The following is a 15,638-nucleotide window of genomic DNA, read 5'->3' on the forward strand; positions in this document are numbered from 1 at the left end:
TAGTTGCCATTGATCGACCTTTGCTTGGCAAGCTTAGATCTAGAAGTAACTTCGTCACTGTGTTGAATTTAGCATATGTGCGTGCTCTTGTCGGAATTGCCCCTTCCGAGGATCAACGTCTCTGTAGTTTGGGCGAAAAGATTGAAGATGAAACGTAAGAACTTTTGTAGAACACCAACACACTCACTCGATGGACAAAACAAGAAGACGACAATTACGTGGTTTGGCTGTAGAAGCCTACGTCCACGGAGGAAAGAGATCGCACTATTTAATTGATCACTCAAGATGGCAGAGATCATAAAGATGAAAGAACCCTCACACACTCAAGCTAAGCTCTCGGTTACAAGATGAATTCTCTCTGATTTGCTAGCCTCACAAAGATAGTGTGTGTTACAAGAATGAGAGAAAACTAACTAACTCCTTCTAGTTATACATGCACCTACATATACATGTCAGTTGTGGTCCCCAACGGCTCCATCTTGAGCTTCCCTACTCCAACCGTTTTAACCAACTCTTCATGTAGCTTAGTTCTTCTCATCACCTTCTATTTGATTGCTTCCATTATTAACAAATCTCCACCTATGGGAGCAACCAAAGAACATAAGTGTTGATCCATTCCTCTATATCACCCCTTCACTGCTTGATAAAGTTGATCAGCTCTAAGCAATGCTTCAGCTTAGAATTAGGAATAGCCTTTGTCAACATATCTGAGACATTCTCCTCTGTCCCAACTTTTTCTACCTTAACAGACCCGTTGTTCACCTCATCTCTTATGAAGTGAAGTCTTACATTAACATGTTTACTTCTTTCATGGAAAGTCTGGTGCTTTGTAAGACAAATCGCACTAGAGCTGTCACACTTTATCTCCACTGCCTCCTGTTGTATGCCAAAATCTCCCATAATACCCTTAAGCCAAAAGCTCTCTTTCACAGCCTCGGCTAATGCAATGTACTCTACTTCTGTAGTTGAGAGTGACACTACAGATTGTAGACTTGATTTCCAGCTTATTGCAGAACTATATAAGTTGAACACATAATCGGATTGTGACTTTCCAGTGTCATAACTCACTACAGAATCAACATACCCAATCGGGTGATCTTTCTGTACTTCCTTCTTCTCTTAAACAATATCCCATACTCAGTAGTTCTCTTCAAATATCTGAACATCCATTCCAGTGCATGCCAATGGTCCATACCCGGGTCAGCCATATATTTGCTCACCACACTGATTCCTTGGTTCAAATCTGGTCTTGTACACACCATAGTGTACACATTATGCTTCCAATGATGCTCGCATATGGAATTTTACTCATCTTCTGCCTCTCTTCTTCACTCTTTGGACATTGCTCCTTTGATAGCTTGAACTGCTGGGCCAATGGGATACTTACTGGTTGTGAGTTCTCCATTTGAAATCTCTTCAATACCTTTTCTAAATAATCTTTCTGAGTGAGAAACAGTGTACCTTTATCTCGGTCTCTAACAATATTCATACCCAGACTACGTTTTTACATTTCCAAGATCCTTAATCTCAAAACCTGACTGCAGCTGGTTCTTCAACTTAGATATATCCTCCATGTTTGCAGCTGCTATTAGCATATCATCCACATACAAGAGTAGATATGTTTTGATATTGCCATTTTCTTTCTTGATGTACACACAATCATTATAGCCGGACTTCAAAAAACCAATCCCAACCATGTATTGATATATAAACCACATTGACCCTTCTAGTTCTATCATGAACAGAACTTTACTTGAAAAAGTGAGATGCATGCTTTCTAAGTTTGGATTGTCAAAAAGTTTTTAGGGTGAGGCTTTATTAACTGCTACTTATTTGGTAAATAGGTCTCCTTCTATGCCTCTGGTTGGTCAGTGTCCTGAATATGTGTTTAATGGAAAGCCTCTTAACTTTTCTCACCTAAGGATTTTTGGTTGTACTGCTGTTGTGCATACTAAGTCTGATAAACTTGAGGCTAGATCTAGGAAAGGTGTTTTTCTAGGGTATTCTGAAGGTTTCAAAGGTTATAGAGTCTGGCTAAGAGATGAACCAGGGTTCAAGGTCATAATAAGTAGGGATGTGGTCTTCAATGAAGATGAATTCCCCTGCTTAAGACTGACAAGTAACCCAAATCCAATAGATATGGACAATGAACCCCTCAATGAGGTGGAGTCCTCAAATACACTCACTGATGTGGAGCATCCCAGTGATGCTCCAAGTGAGGTGGAGCAGCCATTCTGGAACACTTATTCAGTCTTTACACCTAATGAGACACCTAATGAAGGAAATCCAAATGTGATGCATGATAATCCTGCTCAAAATGTTGCTGACAATGTGCCTAACTTGCATGATAGTCATGTTTGAAATTCTCCTCCTGTTCCTACCCAGAATGTGATAGATAGCCCTAGTGGCATTCAAAATGCTATTGATAATACTAATTTGCAGGACTATGTGTTATCTAGAGATATAACTAGAAGGGTCAATGTCAATAGACCTTCTAGGTTTGATGGCTTTGTTGGTTTAGTTGCTCTTATAAATCTGGCTTTCAATGTGTATGAATCTGATGGGGATGAGCCCCAAACTTATAAGCAGGCTACTAAGTCTAAATTCTGGAGTCAGTGGTACCTTTGCCTCCTGGTGCATCTGTGGTTGATTGCAGGTGGCTTTACAAACTGAAAAATGAGGTGGAGGGCCTTAGGTACAAGGCTAGATTAGTGGCAAAGGGCTTTACACAACAAGAGGGGGTAGATTACACAGGAATTTTTGCCCCTGTTGTTAAATTTACTACTGTCAGGATGATGCTTGCCTTGTGTGCTCATTTTGATTGGGAATTAAAGCAAATGGATGTTAAAACTGTCTTTTTGCATGTTGATCTTGATAAGCCTATCTACATGAAACAACCTGAGGGCTTTGTTGATCCCAAGTTTCTCAATCATGTTTGCTTGCTAAAAAAAGCCTTATATGGTTTAAAACAGTCTCCTGGGCAGTGGAACATCAAGTTTAATACATGTATGCAGAAGTTAGGCTTTGTTAGAAGTACCTTTGATGCATGTTTATATGTAAAGAATCTTGATGTTGTGCCTGTTTTCTTGCTGTTATATGTTGATGACATGCTCATTATGGGTCCTTGTTTGAAAACCATAAATGTTGTGCAAGCTGCTTTGAGTGAGAATTTTGACATGAAGGATCTAGGTGATGCTCAGAAAATCTTAGGGATATGTATCTATAGAGATAGAAAAGCTTCTTCCCTTGTGTTGCATCAAGAGCCTTATGTGTATAAAATTCTGAAAAAATTTAACATGTTTGATGTTAAACCTGCTTCTGTGCCTTTAGCTGCTCACTTTACATTGAGTAAAGATATGTGCCCTAAGTCTCAGTCTGAAGTTGATGCTATGAAGAGAATTCTGTATGCTAATGCTATTAGATCTGTTATGTACTTGATGGTTAACACTAGGCCTGATATTGCTTATTGAAGAATGGTGTTTTCTAAGTCAGCGAAGTGTGTTGTATTTAAAATCTCCCGATCCAGAGAATCCACTAGACACCGGGTCTAGGAACTCAGAGAATCCTCGGGTAACCTGTCGTTGGGCACACAATCACTACCTTAGCCCTTCAAAACCCTCAACCCGCTTTAACTAAAAGATTAGTACAGGGAAGCAAGGATCGAATCCACTGAGACAGATGCGTAAGTAAACATGTTCAAAGATCTGGGAACTGTTTTTGGTTGCTGCCACACAATTTTTGGGGTTGAGCTTTAATTCCTAGACTGGGTAAATGAAATATTCAACTCTAACAACTAGATCTAGGCAGAGACATAAAAGCATGCATAATAACCAAAATAGAGCGAGACAATTACTGGACTAAGCAAACAGCTTCCTAAACTAGCCTAGACCTAGGAAAAACTAAACGTGGGGACCATTCACCAAAACAGCATAGTACAACTGGAAAAGCTGCAAATTAACTAACTAAAGGACTAACTGACAGCGACATCATCTTCTCCAACTTTTATCAAGAAACAATCAGTGAAAAACAGAGCAACAAAGATCAAAGCAGGGCAAACCAAAATTAAACCGACAGACACAATAAACGGACAAAATTAAAGCAGATCTACAACTGCTAGACGAGGCAAACGAGAATGCAGAATTTAAACATCTCAATCATGCAAAAGTAAACAGATCCAGCCACGGGACGCTTAATCCACTCCGGATCCAAACCATCCACAACAATCAAACATCATTTCCATCTCCGATCTTCACAGATTCGACCAGATTTACCGATCAACTTCAAAACTCTATACAATTCAAACTCCAAACTCAAATCAACCAACAATATCCAACAAATCAAACCAACAACACTGCAATAACATAAACGAAACCAAAGTAGCAACATCCATAGCAAAATACGAAGTATTCAACGAGAATAACAAAACAGAATCGAGCTTCGAACAACGAAGACTCGGGAAGTACGAAGTGTAAACTGGAAAGCAAATAACAATTGTTTCTTCGCCTCCGTAGAGACGGTGTTACGCCACAACCAAACTAGAAACGTGAACTCCCGCGACAATTCCCCGTGATAGTGTGTGTAGAGAAGTGGAAAAACTAAGCTAAGAGCCGAAAGAGTGATGGAACGAGATATCTTCATGTTGAGCGCATGCTCTTATTTATAGTGGATAAAACTTCTAGACTGTTCCTGTGATCCCTATTTTGCCCTCCAATTTGATGCTCCTCAGTCTAGTTACTCTTCCTTCTTCCGCTCATTTTTCCCACCAGCTTCTTCCCAGGCAATCTTCGTCTTCTTCCTGGGGCTGGCGATTTCTCTACACACCTGGCTTATAAAGCATTGTTAGACCCAGGAAATCACAGAATTTTACCACATAACCAATGCATGAAATTAGCCTTATCACTTATGATGTGTCTGTTGGGGTTTGTATACTAAAAGATGCTTCGAGCGTACATGCCTTTGTACAGTCAGCTTGTGCATGTATACAAGAAACGTCATGTCCACTTGTTTACCTAATAATGAGAATAAATAATATAATATAATGGTTTATTATTGAAATATGATAAACAAGTCTAAGGCTTTTTACTAAGAAGGTCAAGTAGGGAAATTCGATGAATCTCCTCATGAGTTTTCCAGTAGGGGACTTGGCAAGATCTAGTAAGAAGAAAAACGTATTCACAACCTAGATAGGCTTTGGCTACCTATTGGTGCGGTTGCAGTGTTTGTGATAATTCTCTCTTACCTAAGAAGAGATTAGTAACACCGGTGTGGTAAAGCACTGAAAGGATCTAATCCGAAATGTATTCTTTAATGCTATCTACTGAAAGAATATATTTCGGAAAGTTTAGTATTTTCTAGTTTATGATATTAATATCAATATTGTTTATTCAATCAAACGCCACTTTGACTTATCAATATGTGAGAGTTTGTACGTAACTCAAGTTCATGATATCTTGGGTGGTAGTAATTGAATAACATGAAGGTATTGGAATATTATTTCATAGAATTCGCGTGCCCAGTGTGGTATGATTAAATCCCTAAGGGGCGATCCCGAGGTGTTTGAAAAAGGAATTTATTATTCAGAAAACTGCACAGTTGGAATTTATTCCACGAATAATAAATAAAGTTTCAAACTAGAAAAACTCTTTGGAGAATTAATTTAATTATAGTCACATAGCAGACAAAAGAATTAAATTGACGGATCAAGATAATCTTAAACGCGGGAAATATTATAAAATAAAATGGACCCAAGTTATTTGTAATTTGGTGATTTAAGTGGGAGTGCAATATTATTCTTTAGTGGAATAAAATAATATTCCATTGATAATATATTAAATCATGAGTCATTTGATTTAATTAGTTAATTATCTAATGGGTGAGCCCAGCACTTAAGTCATTCCATGGATCCCCAACCTAGCCCAACAAGTCCATTATAAATAGTGATGAGATGTGGAAACCCTAGCACACCACAAGTCACACCTCTCAACCCTAACCCTAGCCGCCACTAACGTGGCTTCTCTCTCCCTCATTTGGCTCGATTTTCGAGCCTCCAAGTAATAGGGAGCTAGGGTTTTTGGTTTAATCTTGTCTTGTTCATTCTAATCCATAGAATTGAATCGAGATAGATAGTTTGGTGTAGTGTTCCTCCGAGATCTCATCAAGACTATTTTGGTTGTTCAAGATCCGCCCACACGGATGAATAACCAAGGACTAGGGAATAGGTTGGAAGATTCACGGTCGATAAACCAAGAATCTCCGGGTGGTGCAGCTAGCAACTTCGATCGTATGATGGATCAAAATGAGGTAACAATCGAATCTACATCAAATTGCATGACTATGTGTTTATTTGATGTTATATCTATAGATCTATGTTTATTGCATGAAATTGGAGTCGAATGCATAATCCCCTAAATAGATCCGTCTAGGACCTGTTTGTTTTCCGTGTCTTACGCTGCGGTAGTCCCAACAGTGTCTTGTCTTAGTAGATATATGTCAAATCCCGGTCCTGTTCATTGGGAAGCTCTGAAATGGCTTTTGAGATACTTGAAATTAACTGCCAAGTATGGGTTATGCTATTCTAGGTGTGATGAAGGTGTTCTACTAACTGGTTTTGTGGATTCCAACAATGCTAATGACAGGGATAAGAGGAAGTCAACTACTTCCTATGAGTTTACAGTTTGTAAGTCTTGCATAAGTTGGAAATCCCAGCTGCAGCACATAGTGGCTTTGTCTACTACTGAGTCAGAGTATATTGCCATCACTGAGGCAATGAAAGAGGTTGTTTGGTTAAAGGGAGTACTCTCTGAACTTAAGTTTGTGAAGTCTTCTCCTATTGTGTTCTCTGATTCTCAATCTGTTATTCAGTTATGTAAAAACCCTGTTTTTCATGATAGGACAAAGCATATAGATGTAAGGTTTCATTACATTAGGGATATTGTAGTGTAAGGTGAAGTTTTTCTTCAAAAAGTGCATACAGATAAAAATCCAGCTGACATGGGAACTAAGCCCTTACCTTTAGAAAAACTTATTTTCTGCATTAAATATTTGCACTTTGATCTAGGATAGGTTGCATGTCCCGGGAGAAAGACCTTAGCCTTCTTATCAGCTGTGGTAAGGGTGATAAGTGGCTTGAGGCATGAAATCCTTTTAGACTAATGGGTGTCAGCCCCTCTGGTGTCTGAAGGCAACCTGGTGGTTTCCAAAATGCTTGTGGACTTAGTCCTTTGGTGCTGAGGAAACTGCCTTGTAGGTTGTGATGAATTAAACCTTAGCCTATAGTGCGAGTCGGTTTCCCAGAATGAAGTCCAAGGTGGAGTATGTTGAATATTTTTGTGGTGGACTTTCATTTGGGCTTTTTATTTGTGTAGCCTATGTGATATTAGTTTGGGCTGAGCCCAATCCTCTTACCTCTACCTCCAGATGATGCCATGTGTACACCCACCCGGATCAAGGCTCTGAGCCGTTGGATTGTGATGTGTGTTAGTTATGTGAGAGGAGACTCTATTCATTCCATTCATTCCTTTCAACTCTCTCTCTCTCTCTAGTCTGAGATACTCTCTCTTCTCTCTGTTTACTCTTCTTCTCCGATGGCTTCTCCGGTGGTTTCCTTGGGGTTATTCGCGGTGGTTCTGTGCGATTGACAGAGGTGTTGACCGGTGGAGGCAACTGCTTTGGTTGCCGGTTGTGTTATGAGACCTAGGGTTTTGGTGTGTGAGAGATTTCGTGTGAGGTTGTGTTCTTGAGTCCTAGATCCGGCATGAAGGTGTTCTTGGTGTTGATCTCTATGGTGTGAGGTGAATCACTTGTGGATTCAACGGTTGCTCCCTTGGATTTAGGGTTCTGGTGAATAGACTTGTACTATAGGCGGGTGGCTGAGCCACTACCTTGATCTGTTCTGTATTTCTTCTTTATCTGTGGTTCACTTGATTAACTGGTTTAGATCCGAGAGGGTCTGGTTTTGTCTTACTGACAAGTTTATTAAGTGTGCAGGTGGTGGAGATTCAAGGTTTAGCTAGAGTTCGATATTGATTGTAATAGCTAGACTTTGCATTGTTGTATTCGAACTTTGTAAATCTTGATACTATCAGTCGCGTGGTTAGAGTTTGACTGAGCTCTCCTAATGAAGAACAAAGAGGTCTTGGTAATTAGTGAATCCGTTCCTAGTCTGATCCCTACAGGTATTTTTCTTAGCCAGAAAAGGCATCTCATCTTCCCTGAATATGACATCTCTGCTAATCACCACTTTATTATTCCCAGGCTCAGTAGACCATATTCTATATCCCTTCACATCTTTCTGATACCCAAGCGTTACATACCTTATTGCCCTTGGCTTTAATTTTCCCTTCCTTGTATGAGCTAAAGCCCCGCAACCAAAGATCCTCAGCTTTGAGTAATCACCAACAAAACCATACCACCTCTGATCAGGAGTGTCAAAATCTATGGAGGAAGATGGACACTTATTTATTAGGATTGCACCAATAGCAGCTGCTTCCTCCCAGAAACTTTTAGGCATTACAGAATAAAAAAGCATGCACCTAATCCTCTCAAGAAAAGTTCTATTTGCCTTTTCTGCAACACCATTTTGTTGTGGGTTGTTTGGTATTGTCCTGTGCCTCTTGATCCCTTTATCCTTATAGAAACTATCAAACTCGAATGAGAGAAACTCTAGTCCATTGTCAGTCCTCAAGCACTTGAGAGACCTTCCCTTTTCAACTTCAACAACCTTACACTATTCTTTAAACTTGGTAAAGGCCTCTGATTTCTCTTTCATCACAAATAACTAGATTTTACCGGAGTAGTCATCAATAACTGTCAAGAAGTATCTGACTCTACCTACACTCTGTTTGAGTTGTACTGTGTGCATACTATAGAGGTGAGTCTGATGTATTGGGGGTGTCCGGCTCATGTATTGGAAAGGATCCAACTAAGCTGGAATCTAGGACGGAGGTTTGTGTGTTTATAGGATACCCTAGAGGAACGAAAGCTTATGAATTCTATAGTCTCAAAGATCAGAAAGTGATTGTGAGCACTCATGCCACATTCTTAGAGGAAGACTATGTAATGAATCATAAGCCCAGCAGTGAGATAGCTCTTGAAGAGCTAACTCAAGTCACAACTTCCATTAACCAAGAACAATTACCTAGTGTACCAACAATTCCAGAAATTTCAACTAATACTCCAGATATTGTAGTGCCGCACCGCAGTGGGAGGGTCTCTCATGAGCCCGATAGATACATTGGTTTGGGAGAGTGCATGATCACTTCTCGGACAGCAATGTACTTGATCCCTGGAATTTTGCAGAGGCGCAGGCAGATGTCGATCATTGCGAATGGGTGAAAGCAATGGATTCGGAACTACAATCAATGGTAGACAAGGACGTCTACGATTTTTCTGTCCTACCCGAAGGCTGTGCTGCCATTGGGAGCAAGTGGATATACAAACGTAAACGTGGACCCGATGGACGAGTTAAAGTCTTTAAGGCAAGACTAGTGGCTAAGGGGTATACCCAAAAGGAAGGCATCGATTACGATGAGATCTTCTCCCCAGTGGCCATGCTCAAATCGATCCGTATACTTTTGTCAGCTTACATGGATTGGGAAGTATGGCAGATGGACGTTAAGACTGCGTTTTTAAACGGGAGTCTTGAGGAGACCATCTACATGGAACAACCCGAAGGCTATGTAGTAAAGGGCAAGGAACACATGGTTTGGAAGCTTAAGAAGGCCATTTATGGCCTCAAGCAAGCATCTAGATCATGGAACCAGTGTTTCGATCAAACTTTTCAAAAGTTTGGATTCGAAAAATGCCCTAATGAAAGCTGTGTGTATAAGAAGGTTGAAAAGGGAAATGTTGTGTTCTTAGTTTTGTATGTAGATGACATTCTTCTAATTGGAAACAATAAAAAGATGTTGTCATCAGTGCCAACTTGGTTGTCCAGCCAGTTCGAGATGAAAGATATGGGTGATGCAGGACACATTCTCGGTATCAGGGTTCTTAGGAACCGAGCAAAGAGAATGTTGTGCTTATCCCAAGAATCTTACATCGAAACAGTACTTAGACGCTTTAGCATGCAAGATGCCAAGAAAGGTTTCCTACCTTTTAGACATGGCATCCATTTATCTCAAGAGATGTCTCCCAAAACGGCATCTGAGATAGCAGAGATGAGAAGAATACCATATGCCTCGACAGTTGGTAGTCTCATGTATGCTATGCTTTGTACTAGACCCGATATCTGCTTTGCTGTTGGCATGGTAGCAAGATATCAATCAAATCCCGGCCAAGGACATTGGACTGCTGTAAAGAACATACTCAAGTACCTTAATCGGACTAAGGACTATGTTCTAGTTTACAATGCAGCCGAGCTCTGTCCTTTAGGATATACAGATTCAGATTTTCAATCTGATGTAGATTCGAGGAAATCAACTTCCGGATATGTGTTTACCTTAGGAGGTGGAGCTGTAATTTGGAAGAGTGTAAAGCAGAAATGCATTGCAGACTCTACCATGGAAGCCGAATATGTGGCCGCTTCGGAGGCTGCAAAAGAGGTTGTATGGCTTAAGAACTTCCTTCTGGACTTAGGTGTGGTTGCGAATATGCCCAAGAGCATCACCATTTATTGCGATAATTCTGGTGCTGTGGCAAATTCGAAGGAACCACGGGCTCATAAGGCGAGCAAGCACATAGAGAGGAAGTATCATATCATTCGAGATATAGTGCAGAGAGGAGACATACAAGTGGTCAAGATTGAGTCAGAGAACAACCTGGCAGATCCTTTCACGAAGGCATTAGCGGTAAAGCCGTATGAAAGCCATGTTGAAGGAATGGGAGTTCGACTAACTCAAGACCTCAATCCGCTTTCAGTATAAGTGGGAGAATATTAGACGTTAGCACATTTTTTTGTATACTCGAAAGTGTTTTGAGTATAAGTGGGAGATTGTTAGAGTTTGTATACTAGAAATCACGTTTCGAGTGATTGAATACTGTAAAACTCTTATTTTATTTTCCAATAAATCAAACAGATTATTTTTGTCATAATGTTGTTATGTTTTACATTTAATGGATGTTAATGCATGTTTAAATGTATAAGTTAACTTAAAAAAGTCTAAGTCTTTGTTTTAGTAGACCGGTTGTGGGCGTCGTCCACTTTAAGGTAATACGGTCAGTTCTAAACAAAGAAAAAGATGAATTTCACAACCTAGATGGAATTTGACTATCCATCGAGAAAGGTTGCAATGTCAGTCCGCATATTTCTAAGCCTTACTGAAATAAGATGACATTGGTGTGGTATAGCACTGAACGGATCTAACAGCAAGACTTGCCTTAGGCTATCTACTGAAAGGCGAGGTCTTGATAAATATTTGTTTCTTAATCAATGTAGGTTAGCATTGAGCATACGGTATTGATTATGCACTGCTTTGACTTATCAAATGGTGCGGGTTTTTCGTAACCCAATTATCCTGATATATTGGGTAGTGGTGATCGATATCTAGCGGTGCTAGGATTGCTATTATGTTGAATCGTGCGCGAGCTGGGTCTCGTTTGATAATGTCCTCAAGAGGAGCGCGAAACAAGGTTTTATTATTCGGAACCTAGCTAGTTGGAGTGTGATTACTCTATGAATAATAAATAAGCGTTTCATGCTAAGTCCACTCTTGGAATTAATAAGAAGTTAATTAATTAAGTCAATAGCAGACAATAATTAATTAATTGACATTTTAATCTTAAGCGCGGGAAATGAAAGTTAAACGGAAACCCGGATTACTTGTAATTTCGGATTTGGATGGGGAGAGTTCAATATTACTTCTGTAGTGGCTGCTCGTAATATTCCAATTATAACTTATATTTAATTGTGGGTTCAATTTAATTAGTAAAAAGTAAATTGGATGAGCCCATATCCAAAGCCTTCCATAGATCCCTGTCTGGGCCCAAAAGGAACTTAATATAAATAGAAGAATAAAGGAGACAGAAAACACAATTTTTCATTATTGTAATTTTCGAAAATTCCTCTTCCAAGCTGAGGAGATTTTCGAATTCCTCTCATATTCCAAAAAGGATTTCTTCTGTCTTCTTTATTTAAGTCCTAGTATTCTAGTAAGATCAGCCCACACTGATATTGGGATAGAGTTCGGGAACCAGAGAGAAGATTTGTGGTCTAGTACTCAAAGCATCACGTGGAGAAGAAGCTAGCCATCTTCAATTCTTTGGAGAATTAATTAGGTATTTTTCTGCTCCGTTGAAAAGCATGTTTTAGGTTTCAATATTCTTAAAGCATGATTGATTCAAGTTATGAGCATGATACATGTGATAATTACGCGAATAGGTTTTGTCTAAATAATCTGCTAAATAGATCTGATTATTATGTGATTGATTTATTGTTTTAAACGCACCGCTTCCGCTGCCAGTTCCAACAATTAGTATCAGAGCTAGTCTTTGGCTCTAATTATTTGGATTTAAATTTCGCAAAATTCATGTAGGCATGTCTTATTTGATTACGAAGCATGTTCTTGTGTTTTTATTATTTATATTTTTGCATGATGAACTCAAGAACATTCGAATCATAGAACTTGAATTATTCGAACGTATGAGATGTGTGATTCGTCGGCGTTTACGCCGGGACGAATCGCACTACATGCGATCGGAGTAGGGTTGTCGAATTGAGTGGGAGCCGAGGGTCACGGGCAAGGGGCGACGCGCCGGCGAGATTGGACTCGCGCGCGCCACCGGCCGAACCCGCAAAACCCTAGCCGGCCCCGATCAAAGCACGACTATCGCCGACGTAAAAGTGGGAACCGAAGGACGCGATCACGCGGCGATGCGCCGACGAGCATGGGCTCGTGCGCGTCGCCGGTCGAGACCGCGATCCTTGGCCGGCAGCTTGCTACGTCGCGCGAAGGAAAACGGCGTGGTGGCTCGTCCGAGAGCTGCCGAGGCGCCAAGAATCCGACGAAACCCTAACCCTAACCCTAGAATCCTAGTCGACCCAGACCGAACGAGGCGCGACCGAGAGCAGCAACGCCGGCAGGCGGCGGCAGCTGGAGCGCGCGAGCTCGTCGGGCAGTGGGAGATCGCCGGAAAGTCGCGGCTCCGGCTGCGTTTTCTGACTTGACATCGACGGAGGGAGATGCGGCGATGCCGCGGAAGGGAGGAGGAAGCAGCGCGCCATCGGCGCGAACTGCCGGCGGCTGCCGGCGGCTGTCGGGCGGCGAACACGCCGCTCCGGCGAGAGTCTCCGGGCGGAATCTTCAAATCTTCGTCGTGATGATTCGTGCAAACCTCGAATCGCAAGATATTGACGAAAGATTATTTTAATGATTATTTAATTGATTAATTAATAGAAATCATTAAAAATAATATTATTTAATGAAATAAAATATTTTGGGAAAATTTCCCTAGATTTTAGGAATATTTAGATTATTTTCTATATCTATGAATATTTTATATCCTAGATGATATAGATAAGAATAATTTAATAGTTTCCTAAATATAATATATCTAGAATCTATAATAAGATAAGATATATGTAAGATTACATTAAATAATATAACTTAATTTTATTCCTAATCTTGAACTTGGAAATTATATGAATTTAATTTTTCATGTCTAATTAAGATTATAAATAATGTACTTTATTTTAGATATATCTTATAGTATGACATGAATAAGAATTAAATTCTAGAACAATATTTCCTAAACTAAGATATTAAAGATAATAAAAGTCTTAATTATCCAGTCAATTAAATACCAACAGAATTTAATTTAGTCTTAATCTGCCTTAAGGCTAAAGGATAATTAATTAAAACCATAACTCAAATATCTAAGCGATAATTATGAACTAAAAGTTTATATATGGTCTCCATCGGTTGGACTGCCAAATTTTGTGAAGCTGATTTTCTAATATTATCGCCACCTACAGAGTAGGGACAATAATCCTACGAAAACAGTAAGTTCATAAGGGCGGACTTCTCAAATAATAAATAGAATGAACTAGAAAGTGGTTCCTAATATTATCGCCACCTACAGAGTAGGGACAATAATCCTAAGGAACTACGAGTTTCAGGGTTCAATCAGAATTTATGAGATAGCTTGGTTTTGTTATCAACACATGAACATTGTTATGGGAGTGTGTTGTAGAAATAAAATTCTGTAATGCTAAACCTGATGGTCGTGCTTAGGCAGCATTAGATGTGTCGACCTCCAGAGGAGGAAGCTATTGATATGTCGGTGTTGTGACCAGTAAATTGTCAAAATTTTAATGCGTATTAACCTCCAAAGGAGGATACAATTAATTAATTTTGCTGCTGTAAGATTTTGAAAAGTTTTTATGGTTAATCTACTCAATTTCCTTACATAAGTTTATGACAAATAGTAAAATCTTTTGTTTGCAGTGCAATAAAATCCGTCAAGATGTCTGATAAGGCTAATTTCATGCATCGGTAATGTGCGAAAAAATGTTATAATTTGATGGGTCTAACACGTTTCCTAAGCCAGGTGTGTGAAGAAAATTGCTAGATCAAGGAAGTCATGAAGGAGATGGTCTAGCAGGAGAATGGAACGAAATGAGCAGGAATTACGAGGAAATTGGCGTGATAAAGGAAGTCTACAGCTAAGGGCAACAAAGTCATTATATATACCTCGCTGGGCCCACTAAAACGCCGATAAATAGAGAAGAGCATGCAGCGCAATGAGAGAGTCTTCCACTCTTCTTAGCTCATACATTTTTTTACACACTTGGGGATGGTTTTGGGGTAATCGTGATAGGGGCAGGTATTTTCTAAAGATTTCGTGCTTGGTAACACCGTCCTAGTGAGGGCGAAGATACAATTGCTTTTAATTTCAGCTGTTTTTTGCTAGTTTCCACCGTCGAACTTCACTTTTGGGAGTCGACTTTGATGTTGATGATGTTTAACTGCCTTTACGTTCATGGATCTGCGTTTAGCTGTTTAATTTCAAGTTATTTTGCATAGATCTCTCTGCTGTTAGCGTAATTCTTCAATTGCTATGTCGATCTCTGTTTATTTCGTTATTGAGGTGTTTTATGTGGAATTTAGTGACAGATCTGTGGTTGTTTGAGTATTCGGAGCTCTTATTTGTAAAATCTGACGTGATGGGGAATTTCTTCTGTTTGGAGTTCATGTCGGACGCTTGGATCCGGAGTGGATTTAGCGTCTGAAGTCGATTTGGCGTGTGGAAAGATAGTAGTTGATAGATTTGTTTTATTTCCTCTTGGTTTTTATTTCACTTCGTCTAGGGTATGCAGATCTGTTAAATTCTTCGTTTATTATGCATAGATTAGACTTCAAGTTAGTAGTTCGGTTTTTGATTGCTTATGTGTTTTTTTTTCTTAAGAAGTTTTACGCAAATTTGGTTGAAGAAGACGATGTCACTGTCAGTTAGTACGAGAGTTAGTTATTCTGCCAACTTTTCAGTCGTACCTTGCTTTTTTTCAGACATGGTCCCCACCGCAGATTTATTTCCTAGGTCTAGCTGTTAGGTTAAGTTTTTCTTTAGGTTCCCAAGTCAAGTTAATTCTAATTTTCCTCAACCCAAGAAAATGCGTGGCAGCAGCCAACACCAAAAACACTCCCAAATCCTTGATTATGAGTCTTACGCATCCTTCTCTGTGGGATCGATCCCTACTTCCC

Source organism: Salvia hispanica, chromosome 5 (assembly GCF_029641045.1).
Source record: "Salvia hispanica isolate PSC_SH4W2 chromosome 5, Shi_PSC_v1, whole genome shotgun sequence".
NCBI classification, from domain to species: Eukaryota; Viridiplantae; Streptophyta; class Magnoliopsida; order Lamiales; family Lamiaceae; genus Salvia; species Salvia hispanica.